General features: G+C 38.9%; 1 protein-coding gene and 1 pseudogene across 7 annotated transcripts in view; one reads left to right on the top strand and one right to left on the bottom strand.

The window, feature by feature from the left end:
- TPK1 (thiamin pyrophosphokinase 1) overlaps positions 1–13,204 on the top strand; it is a 359,317-nt gene that overhangs the window by 235,245 nt on the left and 110,868 nt on the right. The window lies entirely within an intron of this gene.
- On the bottom strand, positions 666–6,411 carry LOC122488465 (annotated as a pseudogene).

Genomic DNA, 13,204 nt, shown 5'->3' with positions numbered 1-13,204 from the left:
GGTTTGTGGGTTCGAGCCCCACATCATGCTCGACAGCTTGGAGCCTAGAGCCTGCTTTGGGTTCTTTGTCTCCCTCTCTCTCTGCCCCCCCCCCCCCAAATAAGTAAAACATTAAAAAAATAAAATATATCTGTAGAGTTATACAGCCCTTTACATTTATGAAATACTGTCTTCATGCTCTTACTTGACTCTCCAGCAGTCCTTGTAAGCAGAACGCTCACATTCATTGTTTCTGCTTCTCAGATGAGGAAACTACGCATAGAACAATATTGAGTTCTGTGGTACATCCATGAGTAGTCTAGGAATTTTCTGAATCCTATTTGTGTGCCATTTGCTTTAGAGCTCTCTGTTAGAATCCGTGCCTACTCCCTGAATGTCGTTGAATCCATATTGAGGTCTCCAAAAGAATGAAGGAGAAGTAACCATCCTCAAGCATTTTCTGTGTATCGAGAGTGGCTCACTGAGGAATATGCACTGAAATCACCTGCATAGCTTTATTTTTCTCCTCAGTCAACTTTTTTTTTTATTATGGAAATAGTCCTATTTACAGAGAATTTGAAAGACTAGTATGATGAACATATTCCAACTATTTTTAAATTTTTAAGCATCTTAGCATGTATACTCTGTGTATAGACTCTTTTTTTTTCTTTTGGTAACCATTTGAAAGTAAGTTGCAAATGTCCTATCACATTATGGTAAATACTTCAGCATGGGGGATGATATTTAGAAACCAGGATCTAGGTCATACGTGTGCCCATTGCTACTGTGGTTAGACTTTTTCAGTGAACAGAACTAGAACAACAAAAAGGGGGCACCTGGATAGCTCAGTTGGTTAAGTATCAGCCCTTGATTTCAGCTCAGGTCATGATCTCCCAGTTCGTGGGTTTGAGCCCCCATCAGGCTCTGCACTGACAGTGTGGAACTTACTTGGGATTCTCTGTCTCTGCCCCTCCCGTCTCGTGTCCTTTCTCTCTCTCAAAATAAAAAATACACATTAAAAAAAACACACAAAGAGGTATGTGTACGTGTGTATAGTATAAATCACGAGGTCACTTTGATATTTTGAATTCAGTTTTAACACATAGTTTTTAAACTGCTTTTACTTTATATTTTTATTTCTTTAATCCCCTCATAATCCTGGCTTGAAATGTCATGCTTGTATTATACCATGATATATAGTAGCTAGTTTCAAATTTATAGTTCCCACATTACTATTAATAGTGAACCTAGTGAGCGAAATTTAAGATTTCTTTGTAGGTCTGTCTTTAAATTATATCCCAGTCAGAGCACTGTATCTAAAATTTCTCACTTTAAATATTAAATATTTTTATTCCTGTGGTTATGCTACTAATTTAATATACTCTTAGGCTCATTTGTTGTAGTTTATTTGAAGTTATAAGACTTTATCTTTTAATTATTTAAATATTTTACAACAGTTACGTAGTCCAAAGGCAAAGCTTGATAACAAGATAACCTCAGGAGAGGTCTTGTGTTTATTCCAGTCTCCCTCACCACCACTACCCTCCTTCAGAATCTTCTAGATTCTTGCAAAAAAAAAAAAAAAAAGGCAAAACAAGGCAGATCTGTACACATTTTCTCACTTCCCCCTTTTTATATGAAATTTGGCATAGTGTATACATCTGTCTCAATCTCCTTTTTTCACCTAATAATATATTTTGAAAACCACCATATTCAGCAATAGAAATCATCCTCATACCTTTGTTATGACTGGTTAGTACAATATTGTGTGGATGTATCTAAATGTACCATCATTTATCCATGTGCAGCTTTTTGAAAGAACATACTAGAAGTTCAGACAAGGTAGTTCTTTGAGTTGTGATTAGTATATTTAGGGAGTGTTCCTCAGGTGATTCCCACTTGAGATCTATTTTCTTCTCAAAACACCTTATGAGGTGGAGACAATATGACCCAATTTTCAAGATGAAAAACTGGGTCTTAAAAAGATGAATTGACTTCCAAGGGTTATATTCCACTCCTTAACAGAAAAGCCACATTCCAGATCTGTGTCAGATTGACCCTTGAGTTTTCTTCACTCCATGACCGTTTCCAGTTACACGATTCGTGACCTTGACACGATGCCATTCGGTGTAGAAGAAACAATTTATAGATAAGCTCATTAAACATAACCTATAAATATCACATCACTCTTTATAACAGAGTAATAGGCTTCACTGCCGACTTTTGTAGAGTGTATGTGTTTTTAAATAAAAATGAATGGACACAATCAGTTTTCTTATCAAAGAAGAAGAAGAATATTCTATCATAGCTGAGGTAGTAATGATAATGAATCAGAGTCTTTTCTTTTTGGAAAAAGTCCTGTTGATAGAGGAGCCTCAAAATTGATTAATTACATACACGTTGGCCTTTCCAATTGTCTGATGATAGGAAGCCAATTTCACTCCTAACCAGAAGCCCTCAAGGTAAAAGGCACAGAGTATGGAACATTGGTCTTATTTTATCAGGGAAGGTTAATGTACAAAAATGCCGCTCAGGGGAAGGATTTATTTTCTCCTGGGTGAAGCTAGGCTATTAAGAAGTGGGCACTCTTTGGAATTTTGATAATAGTAATTGAAAAGCTATGAATAGAGCTTAATATTTTTTTCTGAGCATATTTCACACCATAAAATATTTCCCAGAGCAGAGTAAGCCTTACGAAAAATAAAAGGACTTGGATGAGTTTTTTTTCATACATTCATTTGACCAGCATATTATTAAAGACTTATTTGTATCTGGTATTAACAAATTGCTAGACTGAGGAGGAAGAAGTTACTCTCAAAGAGCGACTCAGTATCATCCCTAAGTAGATGATGATTTCACAATAAAATAAAGTTCCAGATATATCTACAGAACATCATGGAAGCCTAGAGAAGCAGAACATATCATGCCATAGACCGGTCTTACATACAGCTAGTATCATGCAGGGATGAGATGCACCCAGGCACTTGGCTTGCACGTGGCCTGCTCTGTACTCTTGTTAATTGCTACTCTGCTGTCCGTGAGAAAAACAATTTGAGGCTGTTTTCAGTGATAGAAACCTAGATGGATAGGCCATAGATGCAACTCCATAGGCAGACCTTATGTTCTGTTCATGGCACTTACCTCTTAGATGCAAGTATTCCTGCCCTTGTAAACACCAATTCATTGCAGCCACGTTCATAACAGATCTTTAAATAGTGTTAAATATGGCCCCAACATTATTAGCAGCAACACTTAATCCTGCATACCATCCAGTAGGCTGCTGTAAAGAATTTCATTTCTAAAACCAAATAGTGCATAATTCTTTAAATCTGCCTTATCTTTAACACACACTTCATTTAAAACAATTTTATGAACCAAGTTCTAACTTACTACTTAGCATAAAAATGTTGATGTGCAACATTAAAAAAAATTAATGCTACAAATCTTGTCCTCTCTTCCTTTTATCTACAATGCCTTTTACATGAAAAAATGCATTTATGTCTAAAATAGAAGTTTATTACAACAAGGCTTTTTGGGACAGGAGTTGTACTCAAAGGAAACATTCAGAATCATTACAAAGGGAACTAGAAAGAGACCGTATATCACAGTTAATTATAGGATAGATATGTAATGAGCAAATGTATGCAGAAGCAACGTGGTGTCTATTATCCTGTGCTTTGTTAGGTCTGAAATTTTCAAATTACTCAACGCGTACATAGGTGTTGTAGGGCTTCTGGCTCTGTGTGGGAGGCTTAAGTCCTAACTGTGGTGTTTACTGGCCGCGGCTCCTGGGAATGCTGAGTGAGTCTCAGTGTCTCCATGTGCAACTGGAATGATAATGCACATACATTTCATGAAAGTTACAGTGTTCCAGGCCATGTATATGAAAGCTGGTTTTGTTTTGTTTTGTTGTTTGGTTTCTTTCCTTTTGTGCTTCAAGTGGAAAGGGCTGTATTAATCACACATTATTGGCACATCGTCATCCTTGGTCACTTTGTTTCACCATTTGGTTAGGATTTGTCGATTCAAATCCAGTTCCCCTCTAGGATTCCCTTTCCATCACATAAAGAACTATTCCTAATACATAACTTATCTTTTTGTTTGTATATCCTTTGCAAATTGTGTATTGTTTTCATGGCCACTAAAAATATTTTTGTACACATCTGTAAAAGAAAAGGACTCCTAAAAACCATAATTACAATCCCATTTTCACACCCCATAGAAGTTAAAAATAATTACTTAATGTGATAAGGTGTTTCCATTTCCTCCATTGTTGTAAGGGGTCTTTACCATTTGCCGTGTGATCCGAGATCCAAACAAGGTCTGTACATTGCAATGGATTTTTTTTGTCATTCTTTTAAAAAGTAGGTCCCCTTGTCTGTCGCTGTCTCCATTTCTCTTTTTCTTCTCCTTCCTCTTTTTCTTCCCCTCCTCAATATTTTCGCTGAAGAAACTTTGTCATTTGTTCTATGGAATTTTCACATTCTGGGCTCATTGCGTGGCTTGGTGTCATTAAATGCTTTCTATTTTCCTTTGAATTTTTGTTATTTTTAGTTAGTTCTAGAGCTATGATCAGAAACAACGCAAAACCTGAGGGGAGACTTCTGAAAAAGGGGACATTACATGACAACATTGGCTAGGTCTTTATTGTGATGTCGTCATCATGCGCCTCCTTATTAGTGGCTGCTCAATGGTCATCCTATTCTGCCATTATTACTTCATTTATTGCCTGAAATACCTCTATAAAGAGAAGCTTCCGTCAGACCAGCTACTAAGTTATCCTGCGGAATAGTCTGTAAAGGAAAGCAGGATATGCACTTGATTCTTTTTTCTCTTATCTACTATGTTTCAAAATAAGGAATTGATTCCCTAGCATTCTTTTTTTTTATTGTTATATGCATTTATTGGCTAATATTAATGCAGTTTGAGGGAACAAAGGCTCACAAACACTCTACACAGTTTCACAAGATACAGTGCAGAGAAAAAAAGCGATTTAAGAAGGATTGATAGTATCCTAGAGTCTTGGTGGCTGCATTCTGGGAGGATGTTGAACCACTAATTCCTGGTAGAGGGGGTCTCGTTCCTGGAGGGGGCATGCCTATTGGTGTCCCTCAAGCAGGGGGAAGCCCAGCTGGTGGGCCCACGGGAGGTCTTATACCAGGTGAAGGAGCCATAATGCCTGGAGGTGGTGTTGCTCGGCCTGTAGGAGTGGGTGGGGGGAAGTCACTCATTACTTGTTGGGATGGCCCCCGGCCCCTCAGACAGTGTCTGCTCATCCAGTAGGAGTCTGGGGGATTGGAACACCAGTCACACTCCTCTGCCAGCTGCCCTGCAGACCCCAGGGCCTCCTGCAGCTCCAGCAAGTGGGATGCCACGATGCCCGTGTCTCCGGGGAGTCGTGGAAACCAAGTTTTTCCCATGTAGCCACACCAGACCCCAAACTCCCTTTCTTCACACTGTGGCTACTTGGCAATCTTTAGCTCAGATCTTCCCGAATTCATCTGCATCACAAAGATATGCTTGTCAAAAGCCTTAAGGTTGCCAGTGAAGATTTGGCCATCTTGCAGGACCCGTCTCATTCTGTCGTCCGTGTGCCATGGCATCTTGTGGCTCTTTTCCCACAGTCGTGGCTGCTGTTCCACCAAATGCAAGGTCTGCGGTAAGGTTCGAGGGTCTTGAAGACCTGAGGAAGGGCTGCAGATCAAGGTTTGATGCAGGTTCTCCTGCAAACAATGCGAGCTTGGGGAGGAAGCTGCAAAGAGCATATGGAGCCCGGGGGTTCCCTCGGAAATCAGCTCCCCTGGATGTTCCATGCCTGCTTTAACTGCCTCTTGGTGTCTCAGCTAAAAATGCCTGGCTCGGTTCCGGCTGAAAATCCACCACGGGACCTTACGCTGCTGAAATCGCCTTGGATACAGCTGATGCTCCGGGTTGTTCAGTGATCTGTCCTTCTAGGTTTGATGTGGACTTCCCCCTGTGGGAGGCGCCGCACCGCAGTCCCTGGCGGTGTTAGCGGTCCTGGCTTGCCCCATCCCCCTGCCCGCTGCGCTGGGGACACACCGTCAAGGCGTCTCCCGCAGCCACCCTGCTGATTCCCCAGCGTCTTCAACGCTGATCAGCTAGTCTTCTTTGAGCTGGTAGATTTTAGCATATGTGATATGTACAATCGGTCCATTCTAGTTCTTATCCTTATTGCTACTCAAAGTGTCCTACCTTTGGCCAGCGGGAACATATTCAGTTTGGCGCCTGAATGAATCCTTTTGACACAAACCCACCAGTCTGATAACTGTCTTGCTTTTCTGTCTCTGTAGTATGTTCCTGGCTCATCTTGTACATTTCCCGGCTGAGTCCTGGAATTTCTCCGAGGGGCCCTTTTATTAAGAAAGAATAGTTAGAGACCATAATCTGGGCATTAAAGGGAATGCTTGTAGCTGCTAAATTGATTGACTTGACAAGCTAGGGTAACGTGAGGTCCTACTTATACTTGCTTTCAGACTCAGGACAACAGGGAAATACTCTTTTGATGAGCAGAGTTTTAAAATTTTGATGAAGTCCACTTTATCCATCCTTTAGGTTATGGATCCTGCTTTTGGTGTTTTGTCTAAGAAATCTTATCCAGCCCAAGGTTACAGGAGTTTCCTTTTATGTTTTCTCTTAGAAGTTCTGTAGTTTCAGGTTTTACATTAGAACTGTGATCCATTTTGAGTTATTTTTTGTATACCATGTGAGGTATGGATTGACATTCCTTTATTTGTATTTAGGTATCTAGTTTTCCAGCACCATTTGTTGTGAAGACTATTCTGTCCCCACTGTATTGCCTTTGTAGCTTTGTCAAAAATCAGCTATCTGTGTACATGTGGATCTGTTTCTGGTCTCTCTGATGTACTCCATTGATGTTTCATTTTGTCTGTAAGCCAGGACTACAGTGATGCAATGCAGGACAGCGAATAATTGTTGTTGTTTTTTACGTGCCTTTTTGTATTTTTGCCAGTGTATCTTCGGTTATAGCCCTAGAATTATGATCACTGGCTCTAAGCGTCTGACATGTTTCAAGTGCTCCACGATAGGGTTGTGCACTGCGGTGGTAAAAGTGCCTGTTTCTTCTCAGCCTTACCTATCTATAAAGGGGCATCCCAGTGGCTCAGTCGGTTAAGTGTCCCACTTGGGCTCAGGTCATGGGTTCTCCTGGTTCATGGGTTCGAGCCCCGCGTCAGGCTCTGTGCTGATCTCTCAGAGCCTGGAGCCTGCTTCGGATTCTGTGTTTCTCTCTCTCTCTGCCCCTTCCCTGCTCACGTTCTTTCTCTCTCTCTCTTTCTCTCTCTCTCTCACAAATAAATAAACATTAAAAAAAAATCCCCAAATAGTTTTGGTTTACATTTTTCTTGTTATCAGTGAGATTGAGCATATTCTTATATTTTTAAATTCTTTTTCTCTGGACTGTCCATTTTTCTCTAAAGTTATTGGCCTAATTTTTTTCTGTTACTGTTAGACCCTCTCTCTATGTATTAGTGGTATTTCCCCTTTGTCTATAATGTCAGTTTCATATGCTCTTCTCTGTTTTTCTTCTTCTTTTCTGATTTTGGGTTGTGTGTATATGTACTTTACATAATGACTTTTTTTTTTTACCTTATTGCCTTTGTAGATAATTATATATTTTTAGTAACAGACTTAATTAAAAAAAATTTTTTTTATATTTTATTTATTTTGATAGAGACAGAGCACAAGTGGGGGAGGGGCAGAGAGAGAGGGAGACACAGAATCCAAAGCAGGCTCCAGGCTCTGAGCTGTCAGCACAGAGCCCAACCTGGGGCTCGAACACACAAATTGCGACATCATGACCTGAGCCGAAGTCGGATGCTCAACTGACTGAGCCACCCAAGCACCCCGTAACAGACTGACTTTTAAAAATAGTTTTAGACTTACAGATTAGATTGATTAAGTGAATAATACAAAGAATTTGCATATATGTCTCCTTATCCCACACACATAGTTCTCCTTATTATTACTAATCTATTGTATGGTGCATTTATTATACTTAATACTGACTTACTGTTAATGAAAGTCCATAGTTTGTTCATAGGTCCTTACTTTTTAACTTGATGTCCTTTTTCTATTCCAGAATCCCACTGAGGATCCCATGTAACATTTTAGATGTTACGTCTCGTTAAGTTTCTCTTTATTGTGACGTTTTTATCAGACATTCCTTGTTTTTGTTGACCTTGGCAGTTTTGAGGAGTCCTGGTCAGACATAATGTAGGATGCTCTCTATAGAATGCATCTGATGTTTTTCTCATGATTAGACTGGGTCCATATGTTTTAGAGAGGAAGAGTTAAAGTACTATTTTTATCACATTAGCCCAAAGGTACATATAAGCAGTATGGCTTACCGCTATTTTTGCTAACCTTGATCACCTAGCTAAAAGCAGTGTGTGTCAGCTTTTTCCACTTTAAAGTTGCCCTGCCTTTCCCACCCATACCCCTTCCATATTTACTCTGGAAGGAAATCAATATGTGCAGCTTGCACTTAAGGGGTGGGGACAGTTATACTGCCACTCCATTAGCGTAGTTAACATAATTTATTTGGAATTTTTGTGTATGGAATTTCTCTCTTTTTCCCCCATTTAAAAATGTATTCAGTAATTTATTTTTCTCAGACTAATGAATATTTTTTCTGTATATTGATTTGTATTCTAATAGTATTTCATTTATTTGGTTTTTCAAGTTGTTTCAGTTTTGGCTGTTGGGAACTCTTTCACTTGGGTCCTGTGCCCCTTTGAATTAGCCCCCAAAATTGTGTGTGTGTCCATCTGTCCCATACATGCATGCATGTGTAGATTTTCTTCATACTACAAGATGCTATAGGCTCATTCTGTATATTTCCTGCCCTAGTTCTAGAATCATCCATTTCTCTTTAGAGTTCTGTTTCCTTTTGTTAGGGAATGGTATTAGAAACCAAATTCTGGATGCTAGGTGTGCTTATTACTACTGGGGTGTCATTTCTCTACATCCTCTCAGCCAGGAAATATAGGTGTGTATATGAACTTATGTATATACCTGCATTTATACATATTTATATATGCATCTGTATTAAATTAAACATGAGTTTTTGCTGATGTTTCCAACCCGAGTCCATTACTGCAGGGATCATTCTAGCTTATTCCCCTTGCTTGCCTGTAATCCCCCACTCCATCACTGAGGAACCTGGATCTCACCCTCTACCATTTATTTAATTCTTTAACTTCAGTATACATGGATAGCACTATTAGAACTGTTAACTTGCACACCTGTAGGAAACTTTTATCAACCAGTACAGTGCTCACGTAGTTCCTTTGCCTGTACTCTTAGAGACCATTCATTTCCAAAGCTAGTTAGGTCAGCACCTTTTTTTTCCTTCTGCCTTCATTGAGATTGTTCCTTATATTTGTAGTACAGTGAGGTTCTCCTATCACACCCTGCAGTTTTCCCCAAGATCCCCTGAACCTCCTAAGTCGTTCTTTAAATTTGCATACAAGGGGCGCCTGGGTGGCGCAGTCGGTTAAGCGTCCGACTTCAGCCAGGTCACGGTCTCGCTGTCCGTGAGTTCGAGCCCCGCGTCAGGCTCTGGGCTGATGGCTCAGAGCCTGGAGCCTGTTTCAGATTCTGTGTCTCCCTCTCTCTCTGCCCCTCCCCCGTTCATGCTCTGTCTCTCTCTGTCCCAAAAATAAATAAAAAACATTGAAAAAAAATTAAAAAAAAAATAAATTTGCATACAATAAAGTTCATTCTTTGTCTTCTTGGTATCGTTCTGGAGGTTATGACAGACTCATACTGTCACGCGTCCACCGTGACAGTGTCTTGCAGTATAGGTTCATCCTGCTGTTAGTCCCCTGGGTTTCCGCTAATCACTGACCCCCACCTTTCCTCACTCCCTTGGGAACCGCTCATTTTTTACTCTTGCTAAAGTTTTGTCTTTTCTTAAACGTCATATAATGGAAATCATTACAGTGTGTAGTTTTTCACACTGGCTTGTTTTGCTTAGCAGTGTGCATTTTCTCCATGTCTTTTCTGATTACCTTTTTACTCAGCAAGATCTTTCAGTAAGATATTTCTGTGCTGCTGTATATACATCTGTCCTTTTTAGGTTTTTCATAGCATTGTATGTTGGACATCGAGTATATTTGCCCATCCACTCTGAATACCAGGCACCAAATTGCTTCCAAACCTTGAATCACCCCCTCCGATCCCACCCAGCTCCACCCCTGCAAATAATGTAAGGAACCCCCGTCATATATACCTTTATGGACTTGAGTGAGCTTTTCTTTGACACATATATAGCTAGAAAAGGATTGCTAGATCATAGGGTATATGTTTACTTTATTTAACCGGTTCCAGATTGCCCTCTAGAATGCTTTTACCAAACCAGCAGTATGTGAGGGTTTTTTTTTTAATTTTTATTGTGTTTTAAAAATTATCCCCATATCCCCACCAACACTTCACATTATCCAAACTTCTGGATATAAAGTATATAAGAATCGGGTGATATCTTGGTATGTTCATTTGTATTTCTGTCATTACTAATGAGTCTTATTAGCATCTCTTCATATGCCAGTTATTTTTTTTACATTAGAAGTGTTTATATATATATATATATTTTTTTTATTTTGTTTTGTTTTCATTTAATTCCAGTACAGTTACCATAAAGTGTTATATTAGTTTCAGGTGTATAGTATACTGATTCACCACTCATTGCTCATCACGACAAGCATGCTCGCTCCTTAATCCCGCTTGTTAGTGTTAACTCATTTTTTCTGTTGGGGATAGTGTCAAATTTTTATTGCTATGTTTCTTATATATTTTAAAGATGAATCCGCTGTCAACTCTGAACATTGCAAAATGTCTTTTCTCATCACATCATCTATTAGCTTTGTTCATGATACCCTTTGTTGAATAGAATAATCACTTTAGTCTTGGGCTTGGTGGATGGTGGTACCATTTACTGACACGCTGAAAGTGGGGAGGGGAAGAGTGGGTTGTGGGTAGGAACTAGGGTTGATTCAGCTGTGTTAAGTCAGAGATGGCCATTGAACCTTCACCTAGGGATCTTGAGTGGCAGTTGAATATCTGAGCCTGGAGTGAACATGAGATTTTGTTAGTCTTAATATTTTATATTGTTTTCGTTATTCCTTGAAGATTTTTCTTTCCTTTATTTTTTTAAGACTTGGAGCTGTGTTGTTTAAAGTTATGGATAAAATCTTTGGTTAAGAAATTGAATTTGAAGGTACTTTTATTTGTATCCTAATAGTAATTTTTGCTGCATATGGAATTTTGACCATAATTTTATTTTTTTCTAATCCCAAATATTTCATCTGTGTAGAGTTGTTGTACAGTTCCAGCCCTACTCACCCTCTGCCCCTCTAACTCTCCTGGCATGATTCAAGGGCTCTCTGGGTGTATTTCATAGAACATTTACTATTCACCGTATAAATGATTTTTCCTCCATTTCACATTGAAGTCATAAGAAATAACTCAAGGTGACTCTCATCTTCAAATTGAATATGAAAATAGTTTTTAAGCAAACCTATAATATGTTCATGGGATTTAGTTATCAGGTACTGACTATTATAGTTTCAAGACCATCTTCCATGAGAAAAAAAATGTCCATCTGCAAATGTGCATCTTTTTAAACACGGAAACAGTTTTTACCTCAGGATTATTATTTTTAAAAGCAAAACCTTAATTATTAAATGCCTTTTTTAAATGGAAACAAGACCCTTTATAGTTCTTGTGAGAAGTTTATTTGTGGCAACTTCTGAGCTTGCAAATAATAGAAAAAATATTTGAGTCAAACAATAATATAATGTACTTTTTCTTATCTCTTTTTTTAAGGCTCATTCATAATGATTATTTTTTGTAACAACACTTGCACATCCATGCTTTTTTTTTTTTTTAATGTTCATTCATTTTTGAAGGAGAGAGAGACAGAGTGTGAACAGGGGAGGGGCAAAGAGTGAGAGAGACACAGAATCCAAAGCAGGCTCCAGGTTCCAAACTGTGTCAGCACAGAGCCCAATGTGGGGCTCGAACCCATGAGCTGTGAGATCGTGACCTGAGCCGAAGTCAGATGCTTAACTGACTGAGCCACTCAGGTGCCCCAGTGATAATGATTATTAATTCTAGATTCCTTCAGACAATTGTGTAACAGGATTGATTTATTTTTTATTTTCATCAAGTAAAAGTGATTTCTAGTATACACAGTTGTATATCTGTCATTTATCTTTTTATAAACTATAACCAATTCATTATCACATATACACGTATTTTAAGAAAAACTAATCATTTTGGTTGTTGCAAATAATATCTAAGAACCTAATTAGGGGATACAGTTATTAACATAAATCCATGGTTTTATACCTTAAAATACATTCACAGTGTACTTTTTATTATTTAGGAGGAAACTATATGATCTTAGCTATTTTTATAGGGATGACATTTCTTTCAAAAGGGGATGTGTCACCATCCTTGAGAAGCCAAAACAAAGAAAATCTTTCTTTTAGGTATGAAAAAAAAAAAAACACCTTATATTGCTGAGCTGAGCACTCATAAAAATGACTAATGATACTTCTAGGCGTCATTCATCAGACTTAGGTTTTAGAGAGAAAAAAAATCTCATTATCCACTCCATATTCATTTAAGTTTTAAGTGTGCTTAGAAGACTTGTCATAACCTGGACTTAAGGTCTGCAGTGGTAAATCTGGACACCGCTCCATTCCAGCAGCAACTCCGGGCACCCCCGGATCCAGCGCCCCCACATGCGGGAGCTTTGTCTTCCCTTCTGCCCTGGTTCTTGCATGTCGCCACCCCATCACTCCTCACTTTGTAATGTTGTTAGCATTTCTAAAACCAGATTAATCTAAAAGCTTCCCATTCGGTCAGAAATACCAGAAGAACATATTGGGCACTTGGGCATGTTGCATTTGCATTAACAAGTTTAATCACGATGAGCCTGGGAAGAGCACTTTATTATATTCAAACGGGCCTGGAGAACGAGATTTCTGTGAGGTCATAAAACATGATATTGGCCTTAATTTTGTGCTCTTTCTGCTCTGCCCAGCGCTTTCTCCATCTGCCACACCATGCTGACTTCTCACAGAGCAGAGTTGCTCTGATTTTTTTAATTGATTATATTTTAGTCTATACGTTTGGGTTGGGAGAGAAAGGACTGGAAATATTATTTATTCATTAGTAT

Source organism: Prionailurus bengalensis, chromosome A2 (assembly GCF_016509475.1).
Source record: "Prionailurus bengalensis isolate Pbe53 chromosome A2, Fcat_Pben_1.1_paternal_pri, whole genome shotgun sequence".
NCBI lineage: Eukaryota > Metazoa > Chordata > Mammalia > Carnivora > Felidae > Prionailurus > Prionailurus bengalensis.
This window is presented reverse-complemented; position numbering and strand designations above follow the sequence as displayed.